A 12,431-nucleotide genomic window follows, 5' to 3' on the forward strand; every position below is an offset into this window, starting at 1 on the left:
GATAGAATGTTCTGAATATATCTGTGAAGTCCATCTGGTTCAGTGTGTCATTTAAAGCCTTTATCTTCCTGTTGATCTGCTTAGATGATCTGTCCATTTCAGTGAGGGGGTGTTAAAGTCCCCTACTGTTATTGTATTATTATAGATGTGTTTGTTTGATTTTGTTATTAATTGGCTTATATAACTGGCTGCTCCCATGTTAGAGGCACAGATATTTAAAATTGTTAGATCTTCTTGTTGGATAGACCCTTTAAGTATGAGGTAGTGTTCGTCCTCATCTCTTATTATAGTCTTTGGTTTAAAATCTAATTTGTCTGATATAAGGATGGCCACCCCAGTTTTCTTTTGATGTCCATTAGCATGGTAAATGGTTTTCCAACCCTTCACTTTAAACCTGGTGGTGTCTTTGGGTCTAAAATGAGTCTCCTACAGACAGCACATTGATAGGTCTTGTTTTTTTATCCAATCTGATATCCTGTGTCTCTTGATTGGGGCACTTAGCCCATTTACATTCAGGGTGACTAATGAAAGATATGAATTTAGTGCCATTGTATTGCCTGCAAGGTGACTGTTACTGTATATCGTCTCTGTTCCTTTCTGGTCTGTGTTATTCTTAGGCTCTTTCTTTGCTTAGCGGACCCCTTTCAATATTCCTTGTAGGGCTGGTTTGGTGTTTGCAAATTCTTTTAGTTTTTGGTTTGTCCTGGAAACTTTTTATCTCTCCTTCTATTTTCAATGACAGACTAGCTGGATATAGTATTCTCGGCTGCATATTTTTCTCATTTAGTGCTCTGAATATATCATGCCAGTCTTTTCTGGCCTGCCAGATCTCTGTGGATAGGTCTGCTGCCAGTCTAATGTTTCTAGCATTGTAGGTTACAGACCTCTTGTCCCGAGCTGCTTTCAGGATTTTCTCTTTGTCTCTGAGATTCCTAAGTTTTACTATTAGATGTCGGGGTGTTGACCTATTTTTATTGATTTTGAGGGGATTCTCTGTGCCTCCTGGATTTTGATGCCTGTTTCCTTCCCCAAATTAGGGAAGTTCTCTGCTATAATTTGCTCCAATATGCCTTCTGCCCCTCTCTCTCTTTCTTCTTCTTCTTGGATCCCAATTATTCTAATGTTGTTTTGCTTTATGGTATCACTTATCTCTCGAATTTTCCCCTCATGATCCAGTAGTTGTTTATCTCTCTTTCTCTCAGCTTCTTTATTTTCCATCATATGGTCTTCTATATCGCTAATTCTCTCTTCTGCCTCTTTTATCCTAGCAGTTAGAGCCTCCATTTTTGATTGCACCTCATTAATAGCCTTTTTGATTTTGACTTGGTTAGATTTTAGTTCTTTTATTTCTCCAGAAAGGGATTCTCTAGTATTTTCTATGCTTTTTTCAAGCCCAGCTAGTATCTCTATAATCATCATTCTGAACTCTAGTTCTGACATCTTATTAATGTCTGTATTGAGTAGGTCCTTGGCAGTTGGTACAGCATCTTGTTCTTTTTGTTGAGGTGATTTTTTTCGTCTTGTCATTTTGTCCAGAGGAGAATAGATGAATGAGAGAACAAAATGCTAAAAAATGCTAAAAGGGTAACCACAACCCCAGAAAAATATACACTAAGCAAATCAGAAGAGACCCATAACCGGGGGGAAATGAAAGGGGGAAAAAAAAAGAATATGATCTGGCTGGTGAAAATAACAGAGCCACACACTAGATTTTGGGAGGCAAGAAACTGCCTACCAAAATTTTAAAGAAAGAAAAACATATATACAAAAATAAGGGTAAATGCGATGAAGGGATGGAATATGAGTGTAAAGATGAAAAGTAAAAAAGATTTTAAAAAAGGAATCGATAATATAAGAAGTTGGTTGAAAAAAAATTAAAAACAAAGAATGTGATCAGGCAGGGGACTAGGACAATGTCATACACTAGATTTAGGGTATATTTTGGTCTGTTAGAAGAGACTGTATCCCAAAATTTAAAGAAAGAAAAACTTATATATATACAAAAAATAAGGTTAAATACAAACCTGGGAATCTTTCTAAAATCCGGTTTTTACTTTATTAGGTCTGGGGCCTAACAATATCACAGGTATTGGTGATGCTACTAGTCTGTGGAATTGTCTTTTGAGTAACAAGGGGATAAATAACACAGACCTGCAACAGTTCCTTTCTAACAATGTGACTTTGAACCTGTGTCTTCAGCTGTAAAATGGACAGTGAACACCAATGTCATAAGGTCACTGGAGGGGTAAGTGAGATTGTGAAGTGCTCAGCAACACTGAACTTAGAAAGGAGGACAGAACAGAGAGCAGAGAACATGGGGAGTAATGCTGGTAAATCATACACAAATTGTGCTATCTTCTCAATCCCATGACATTTTATATGTGTCATTAACTGTGGACTCTTAAAAGTGAATTGCTAATGAGAAGAGTGGATCATTTTCTATGTTCAGTTTCTGAGATTTCTCTTCTGAAAAACTACATTTCCAAATATTAATTTGCTTTAAATGATTGCCCATACAAACCCTACCTCCATAAACTTTACCTGAAAAAAACAAAAAGCCTGCCAAGTAAGACTCGATGAATGGCTCCTTTAAAATTACTGGATAAAGGTTTAAGTCACCAGAGGTTGCATCATTATGGGTTATTATTTGAGAATTGTTTGACTTCCATAATATGAAGTTATTCTCAGAGGAGTATGATTAGAATAGAAACCAGATGTGTTTTTCAGGACTTTACTGAAAAAAAAAAAAAAGATAAACAAGTAGAATATTAATATTAGAATGAGCTAAGGAGGTTTCCAGAAACTTGAAGCATAAGTATCACAGAAAGAGTGTACATGTGTGCATTTATGAGTGAGAAAGAGAAAGAGCAAGAGACAGAAAGAGAGAGGAAAAGAGAATAAAAAATGTGGAGGAGAGGGGCGCCTGGGTGGCTCAGTCGGTTAAACATGTACCTCTGGCTCAGGTCATGGTCCCAGGGTCCTGGAATTCAGCCCCACAACGGGCTCCCAGCTCAGTGGGGAGTCTGCTTCTCTCTCCCCCCTCCACCCCGCTCCTGTGCTCTCTCACTCTCTCTCTCTCTCTCTCAAATAAATAAATAAATAAAATCTTTAAAAAAATATGGAGAAGAAAAATGCAGAGAGAAAGGGGAGGAGGACAAATAGGTTAAGAAACAGCTTCAGAATTTAAAACAGTACCAAAAATTTTGAAATCTCTGTAAGCATGTGGTATCTCCAAGGAAACAGCATAATTTAATTTCACCTGTAAACTAAGAAAGTAAAAAGCAGGACAAGATGTCTCTCAGTCTAAAGGGAATAAGTACTAATGAGATGAGGACCATTGTGGAAAGAAAAAAATATCCCCTTTTAAGCTTAAAATATGACATGATCTGGTTACAATAAAATAATCCAGAATTTTTTTTTATCCTTTATCTTCCTTTTTGAGGGGTAAAAAGAACAATAATGTTTCTGATGTTTTTGAGTTTGCTTCTTGGCTTTATATTTGATTATGTTAGAAATAAAGTATCCTTATTACCATAATATGTCAACATTCTGAGTGGAATAAAATGAAATGGAAGGCATGAAGGGAGGGAAGGGAGGAGTACATCATAAATAATTTCATTACCACTTATGAATTGTCTTTAATTAGCCCTTTAGTTGTACTACGAGCTAGAATTATCCTCTTTTAATTTTATTTATTGAAGGGAAAAATAATAAAATGAATGTTATCCTAATAAAGCATCCTATCTTAGAATAGCTTATTATTTTTTTAAGATTTTATTTCCAAATAATCTCTATCCCCAATGTGGGGCTCGAACCCACAACCCCTAGATCAAGAGTGACACACTCCACCAACTGAGCAAGCCAGGCACCCCAACATATTTTAAAATATAGTAAAACTTCATTCATTTGGAGTCCCTAAATTCAAAATTTGCTAGCATTCAAATTGAGTTTGGATTGAAATTTATCTTTTTGCTTTGCAGAAATTTCCCAGATAGTGCAAATTAGTAAGATAAATCAGTTATCATGGGAAATTTAAAAATATTTGAGAGAAAGCAATTTTCAAATATCTTTCAGTACTTCCATATCCACATTTGCAGAAGCTGATAAGCTATTTCCATATTTGTCTTATGGATAAATTAAACCAGGTAACAGTTTGATTTATTACAAATATAGTACTTGGCATTAATAAACAGTACTGCTTTTAAAATATGCTATAATTTGGATTTTCACTAATTTAGCACCTTTCTAAATTCATGATACAATGTTTCCAACTTTCAAGCTACTTAGGCTAGGAAACCAAAGCTATAGTCATGTGTAGTCAAAAAATTCTATTAGAAAGAAATCAGTCTTGTTTTATTGTTCTTTTGGCACTACCAAATGAATGATATAGTTGTTCTTTTGTCCCCCCAAATTAACCTATTTTCTTGCCATTAGGCAAAATTTTAGTTTTTAACATATTCTTTTTGTTGTGTAATCTACATGCTGATGTGAACTACTCTACTCCAACATTCCTCTATTAGCATTTTTTTCTACAGAAGGAAATATAGACTATAGAAGCAATTTTCTTTTAGGTAAAATAATCAGAGAGGTACTAAGTATTGATTTGTTTTTAAAATGCCAACATTGTTATTAAGAAACTTCTTTCTCAGTGTCACAAGAATTGAATGAACACTGTACCCTAACCTACATTTTGACAAACTTAAAACCCACTTATGGCTGAAATCAAAGAATAAAACTGCTTTTGGCTTTTACAATAACATAGCTTGGGTTCTGATCACTTCATGGGGCCTATGATATTTTGAGGGTCAGAGACATTCATAATTAGAAAAATGAGGGAGGATGGCCCTTAACATTTTCATCAAAATACTTAATACTGCCATGAGAAAAACTTTCCTTTTGCACCAGAGTTCCTTAAAAAGAGATTCTGTTTCTACTTCCACATTTTTGTGGTAATTGATTTGCAAGATGCTTACTGGTTCTCATTTCAAGGGAGTAAGAGGCCCAGACCGCTCCAATCCAGACCGAGTAGAGCTTTGGTTTATACCATTCCCCTTAGCTAGACTTTCCAACTGCCTGATTTTCCCATCCATTGCTCTCGCAGGCTTCCTTAGCTATGCAAAACGGTACTACTATTTATCCTGTTGCAAATGTCAGATATCTGGAATTGAATCTTGACTCCTCCTTGTCTCTCAGATTGAATCCATCATCAAGCTTTGTCTCCAACATTGATCTGCCCACTTCTCCCTTCCAAGTACTAAGCAGGCCCAACCCTGCCTAGCTTCCGAAATCAGAGGAGATCAGGCACTTTCAGAGTGGTATGGCCGAAGACGATCTGCCCACTTCTTTCACTCTCTCCATCCACAATCCTAGTCTAGGTCATCATCACCTCCAACATGGATTACAGCCATAGCCTCCTAACTGGTTTCCTTATTTCAGCTTTTGCCATTCTTTAAACCATTCTTCATGGTTTTAGAATGATCACATGACTCACTGATCATAACCCATTATACCTAGGATCAAATCCAAAAATTCCTGCTGTTGGTATCAAGACCCTACATACATTGGTTTCATAACACCTAATTTTCCCCTTGTTCACTATGCTCCAGTTATTCTGTCACCTTTTAATTTCTAGAACACACTAAACTAATTTTCACCTCAGAGCTTTTGTTTTCCCTGTTACCTTTACCTGGAATGGGCTGCCACTTCTTTCTTCTTCTTTTATTATTTTTTTAAGATTTTATTTATTTATTTATTTATTTGAGAGAAAGAGAGAGCAAGAGAGCACAAGCAGGGGGAGTGGCAGTGGGAGAGAGAGAAGCAGGCGCCTGCTGAGCAGGGAGCCCGATGTGGGGCTCGATCCCAGGACCCTGGGATCATGACCTCAACTGAAGGCAGACACTTAACCAACTGAGCCACACAGGCACCCCTAGGCTACCATTCTGATTTCTTCCTATCCTTCAGATCTCAGCTTAAATGTTACCTTGTCAGAAAAGCCTTCTGTGCCCAGATTCCAACAACCCCTTTCTTCCCTTTTCTATTGTGTTATGTACTACCATAGTAACCTATTTATTTCTTCCTGCAATGTCATCAGAATTCTTTTTATGTGTCCCCTCCTCCATAACTTAAGTTCCGTGAAGTCAGGGACTTTGCTTATCTTCTATTATATTTGCATATTATGTAAATACATAGTAAGTGATGATTTGAAGTAATTAGTTGAGTTAACAGAATAAATAGGATCAAGGATTTTATTGCATCACTGAAAACTCAATATGTAAAATTTCAAAGGAAATATCTGATAATATGATTCTTGGATCCCTCATGCAGACTGAAGATATAAGAAGTAAGGGAGAGAGAGTGGGGAGAGAAGGTAGAGAGAGAGGATTTGTGAGGAGGATTTCTTTTTTTTTTTTATTAACATATATTGCATTATTTGTTTCAGGGGTACAGGTCTGTGATTCATCAGTCTTACACAATTCACAGCGCTCACCATAGCACATACCCTCCCCAATGTCCATCACCCAGCCACCCCATCCCTCCCACCACCCTCCACTCCAGCAACCCTCAGTTTGTTTCCTGAGTTTAAGAGTCTCTTATGGTTTGTGTCCCTCTCTGGTTTCTTCTTGTTTCATTTTTTTCCCTGTCTTCCCCTATGATTGAGGAGGATTTCTTCTCTGTTAGTCCCTTTCCCTACCAAGAAGAGAAGGGGGGGAGGTATATCTCCCTTCATCCCAAATCTAGTGAGAGAGTATTGTTTGAGAAATATTGAGGACCACAGAGGATGTTGGGAACAGAAGATTTTATATGAGAAGAAGAAGACTACAGTTTTATTCAGGGAAAATGGGGGTGTTACTGAGGACTTTTGTGCAGAAAAATAATATGATTACAACTGTGCTTTAGAAAGATTAACCTGAGAGCAATGCATAAAATGGGTTAGAGGTCGGAAGGAGGAGATGCAAGGAGGTGACTTAGAAATAGAGTTGACATGAGAAAAAACAATTACTTGCCTTAGGATGTGAAGGTGATAATTGATAGGAAGAAACAGGTGTGGAAGAAGTTGTGGTGGTAGAATTGATAACTTTTGGAATTGATTAGATGAAGAAGGAGGACTAAGTATGACTAAATTAATATTAAATACCATCGAGAGGAAAATTTGAGTAATATTTAAAGATAGCAAGAATGTTTAGCTTGAAGAGAAGCCTAAGGAGAAGTATTAACCCCCTTTCTCTTATACATGAGTCATTTTGTTAGCTGCAGGTTTATAAGAACTTATAATTTAATGGATACTTGGCTTTTTATGGATGTATCTTCATACTAAAATTGTTGAACTCCATTAACAGTCTTCTCTTTCTTTGCTATCATAATTATCTTTATTCTGCCTCCTTCTGCTGTTTGATTGAAAATTTCCTCTGCTGTTGGGGTGTCTGGGTGGCAAAGTCAGTTGGGTAGCCGACTTTTGGTTTTAGTTCAGGTTGTGATCTCATGGTCAGGATATTGAGCACTCAGCTAGGAGTCTGCTTGAGTTTCTCTCTCCTTCTCCCTCTGTCTCTCCCCCTCCACTCTCGCCATGTGTGTGCACTCTCTCTCTCAAATAAATAAACAAATCTTAAAAAAAAGAAAAATTCATTTGCTGCTAAAAAGTCCTGGTTTTAAAGCTAATGAATTAAAAAATAAAACAATTTTGTTATTAACACATTGACATTTATGAAATATTTTAAAAAATTTTTGCTGCTAGTTTTACCTCATATTTTGCTGCCTTGCTATGTAGACAATGAATGTGGAGCCAAAGAATGACAACTTAAAGCAAAGAATGTAATAACCCTAATTGCACAGGGTCTTTGTTGTTTTTCATGATATTCTCCTAGGGGTGAAGCAAAATTCTCTCCCTACCCATTATAATGCTTTTCAACTGTTAGAGTGGCACTGTGCTGTCAAAACTAGGCACTAATGTATAGCACTGAATCAAGGAGATGGCTTCTTTGTAAAGTCAAGCATTAATTTAAGTGGAGTCAAGCCAATTAAGAGTGAACTGCATAATATAACTTCATTATATAGAAATTTCCAAACTGAAAAAAAAACTAATAACTCTAGAGGTCTTGCTCTAGGTCTAAACTTGCATAGTAATTCAGAAAAGTAAAAATATATTTTGAAGAACTTTAACTTTAGATTAGCATTTCAGAGAATTTTTTATAAATATTAAATAAAACAAACTTTTATAGACAGAGACACAAAAAGTCAAGTTATATTTGTAAACTGAGATATTTATATAGTTGAGTCATAGGCACACCACAGTTTTGAACATATGACTCAGATTCTGTACCTTATATACAATTAGTTTTAAAATGTTAGGGCATTATGCCAAGAATAACCACAAAGTTTACATGACAGGATTTATAGGGATCCAGCCTTGCTCATTTACTTTTGAGATTTTACTCCTGGGTTTGAACCACTGTCTTTGCCCAGGTCCATCAGGTTTGGAGCAGACACACCTATACTTCAACTTCCTATTACACTTAGAATAAACCAAAACTCCTATTACCATGACCTTCAAAGTTCTTTAGGATCTGGCCTCTGCCTACTTTTTCAGTTTCATTTACCTCTCACTATTCTCCCATTGCCCATGGACTTCATATACATTGACCTTCTTTCATTTCTTCGAAGTTCCAGGAAGCTTAAAATTTGCCTCCCCAGACAGGACATTTCTACTTGAAGTAGGTCCCTCTACTCATTTACCCCTATCTCCTTGAATATCTTCTTTGCATCCTAATATCCACCCCCAACTTACACCACAGATTTATGTGTTTATGTTTGTTCCCTCACTGGAATGCATACTCTGTAAGGTCAGAGTATTCTCCTGGAAAATTTCTTCCAGAGTATTCACCATTGTATCTCCAAAACTCTAGGACAACATCCGGTACCAAGTAGCTATTTGATAAATATTTGTTTAGTGAGTAGATCAAGGAAGTAAGTAATATTGGTTGTATGGCATAATCCAAAGTAGGGGCTAAATTTATGGAATGGAAAAAAAATTATGGAAAGGAACTGACAGGAGAAAAGATGAAGATAAATCCATAGTGTGATGCTAGCTGTGGGAACATAATAGAAGTAGGTCTTGGACCATAATCTCAAATATGCAAGAAATAACATATAAATTTATGTTTATAAATCAACCTTGTTTCAAATTTGAGAATGGTACCCCCCAGGACGGTAAAAAACTTAAGCTCCATTGGCCCTGGGTTACTCTCTTCTGCCTCAAGATGGGGTAGGATTTAGAGACAAGGCAAGGCCCTCTGGTTTTTGAGTCATTTGTCTACTCTTGTTTCTTCTGGGCGTTCCCTGACTCTTCTCACACAGTTCCTTCAGGTATGGGCTTCCTGCTGCTTTCAGATTTCTTTTCGAAACAAGGGAAATCTTTGAGGGGTGCTTAGGGCCCCATCTGTTTAGACATGAGGCAATCCTTACTCTCTGGAGCTTTGCTGCTTCTGCTGTGTGCTACAGTGTTTCCAGAAATGTGGGAGCTTGGCTCCCCAAGTAGACTTCTCCATGCTCCTTTCACAGTACTTAGCACAACCCCGTGAGGTGGATTCAGGCTTTATCCAACTCGGGAAGTGTATGTGACATTTTTCCTCCCCCATCTTTCCTTTCAAATTACAAAGTTTGGCTATCTTTTTGAAAATATGAAGAATAGAATAAACAAGATAAATGAACATAATTTAATATTACATAAACTTATTTCTGATGTCACCCTTTTGCTTAACATGCTCTAATGGCTTCTTATTGCTTTTAGGGTGAAGATCAGACTCCCTAACATAGCACAACAGGATCCTGCCTGCCTCTCCCGCCTCTCCATGCACCGCAGTCCTTTTCATTCCCTTTAATAAAACCATACTGGTGTTTCATCATTGAAAAAACATGTTCTCTTTAAATACAGGGTCTTTGTACATTTACAGGTACCTGTTCACCTGCTTAATTCCCACTCACCCTTTAAATTACAGCTTTACTGGCATTACTTCAGGGAAAGTTTCCCTACTGCCACCTGTTGTGGACACTCATAGCACCATGTAACTTTTCTATATAGTACTCTATGATGGTGACTTTCTCTCATAAGATGAAAAATGGGCAGAAGACATGAACAAACATTTTTCCAAAGAAGACATCCAAATGGCCAACAGACACATGAAAAAATGCTCAACATCACTCAGTATCAGGGAAATACAAATCAAAACCACAATGAGATACCACCTCACACCAGTCAGAATGGTTAAAATTAACCAGTCAGGAAATGACAGATATTGGCGAGGATGCAGAAAACAGGGAACCCTCTTATACTGCTGGTGGGAATGCAAGCTGGTACAGCCACTCTGGAAAACAGTATGGAGGTTCCTCCAAAAAACTACCCTATGACCCAGCAATTGCACTAGTAGGTATTTACCCAAAGGATACAAACATAGTGATCCAAAAGGGCACCTGTACCCCAATGTTTATAGCAGCAATGTCCACAATAGCCAAATTATGGAAAGAGCCCAGATGTCCATTGACAGACGAATGGATAAAGAAGATGTGGTACACACACACACACACACACACACACACACACACACACAATGGAATATTACTCAGCCTTCAAAAATGAAATCTTACCATATGCAACGATGTGGATGGAACTAGAGGGTATTATGCTAAGCGAAATAAGTCAATTAGAGAAAGACAATTATTATTTGATGTCACTCATATGTGGACTGTAAGAAGCAAAACAGAGGATCATAGGGGAAGGGAGGGAAAAATAAAATAAGATGAAATCAGAGAGGGAGAAAAATCACAAGAGACTCTTAGCTACAGGAAACAAACTGAGGGTTGCTGGAGTGGAGGTTGTGGGGGGATGGGGTAACAGGGTGATGGGCAGAAAGGAGGGCACATGATGTAATGAGTGCTGGGTGTTGTATGCAACTGATGAATCACTGAGCTCTGCCTCTGAAACTAATAATACATTATATGTTAATTAATTGAATTTAAATAAAATAAAATTAAAAAAAAACAGAGTGTTACCCCATCTAGAGATACCTAAAGTTACTCTTGGTTTCTGGAGAATACTTCTTGAAGTATAAGTATAATAAGGGCATAAGTGAAGTCTTCATTACAGCTGTGGTGCTAGTGAAACAGGTTGTGGGCCTATCTTGAATTAATTATTTTCCATTAGGAAAACGGATAATCAAAAATTAGTTTTACTTATTTATTTATTTATTTTTAATTTTTCTTTAGAAGAGATTTTTTTAATTTATTTGTCAGAGAGTGCGGGAGAGCATGAGCAGGGGGTGGGGCAGAGGGAGAAGCAGGCTCCCCGCTGAGCAAGGAGCAGGAAGTGGGAGTCAGAAGTGGGACTCCGTCCCAGGACTTGGGATCATGACCTGAGCCGAAGGCAGATGCTTAATCAACTGAGCCACTCAGGCGTCCTGATAATCAAAAGATTTAAATATAGTTTCCTTGTTGAAATTAAGCCACTTGTTAATATTATGGGGATTATATTTTCAAATCACAGAGTACAATAGCATCTAATGAACTTAAAGTGAATAGATCACAATTTTGTGCTTTGTTTCCAATTTTACAGTTAACCCTATAGAGCAGGATTTTAAGGAGGCTCTAGCAGTCTTTATCAACAAAGTATCCATTTCTTTTAAGTCTTGAGCATTTAATTATGGAATTTTGACTTTTAATCTATTGATTCCTTAGTTTAAAATCTGTATGGTCAGTGTGGAACAGATGGATTTAGTAGCTCTTGAATATCTTTACATGTGAACTGACTGTTAATAATTTTCACTTCTTTAGAGAGAATATCCAAGTTCTAGGAGTTCTGACACTGCTCCTTATGGTTGCCTGTAGGGCTGTGATTCAGAACACAGTAGCATCATACTTTCTTTCCCTTCTCCTCTTTCTCCTTTTGGAGAAATACATGGTAGAGTATTTTACAGTGACCTGTTCAACAGATGCAATTAGAGAAGGGCCCACCCTCCTCTGCTCTAGTAAACTTAAAAATTTCAAAATCTGGTGCCCAAAGAGTAACTGGGTACATTTAGACTATTCCATGCTCTTGAGTCTGTTCCCCAAAAGCATAGAAATCACATACACTATAATCTGATTGAAAGGACTTAATTTCTTTTTCCTATTTGGTCTACATGCACCACCTGGTGGTAAAATAGTGCATTTCAAGCTGTGTGTGTGTGTGTGTGTGTGTGTGTGTGTGTGTGTGTGTGTGTGTGTTGGGGGTATTAACATGGGAAAGCGAATTTCAAAAAACATTCCTAAATATTGATTTAGATTTATAATGCAATTATTTTGCAGCAAGTATCTAATAAAACACTAGAACATATAATGCCAGAATAGGAAGTAAAGGGGAGGATTAACTCATGTTGGAAACTACAATAGCTTTCTCTTATTTA

At 37.2% G+C, this 12,431-nt stretch overlaps 1 protein-coding gene and 1 long non-coding RNA gene across 2 annotated transcripts in view; one reads left to right on the forward strand and one right to left on the reverse strand.

The window, feature by feature from the left end:
• The window catches only part of LOC113908966, a 51,713-nt gene extending 41,838 nt beyond the window's left edge, over window positions 1-9,875 (forward strand). Inside the window, exon 3 of the long non-coding RNA XR_003515656.2 lies at window positions 9,785-9,875. This is a non-coding gene — a long non-coding RNA (uncharacterized LOC113908966). The remainder of the gene's footprint in view (window positions 1-9,784) is intronic.
• The window catches only part of FAM227B (family with sequence similarity 227 member B), a 233,428-nt gene that overhangs the window by 62,411 nt on the left and 158,586 nt on the right, over window positions 1-12,431 (reverse strand). The window lies entirely within an intron of this gene.

This window comes from Zalophus californianus, chromosome 6 (assembly GCF_009762305.2).
Source record: "Zalophus californianus isolate mZalCal1 chromosome 6, mZalCal1.pri.v2, whole genome shotgun sequence".
NCBI lineage: Eukaryota > Metazoa > Chordata > Mammalia > Carnivora > Otariidae > Zalophus > Zalophus californianus.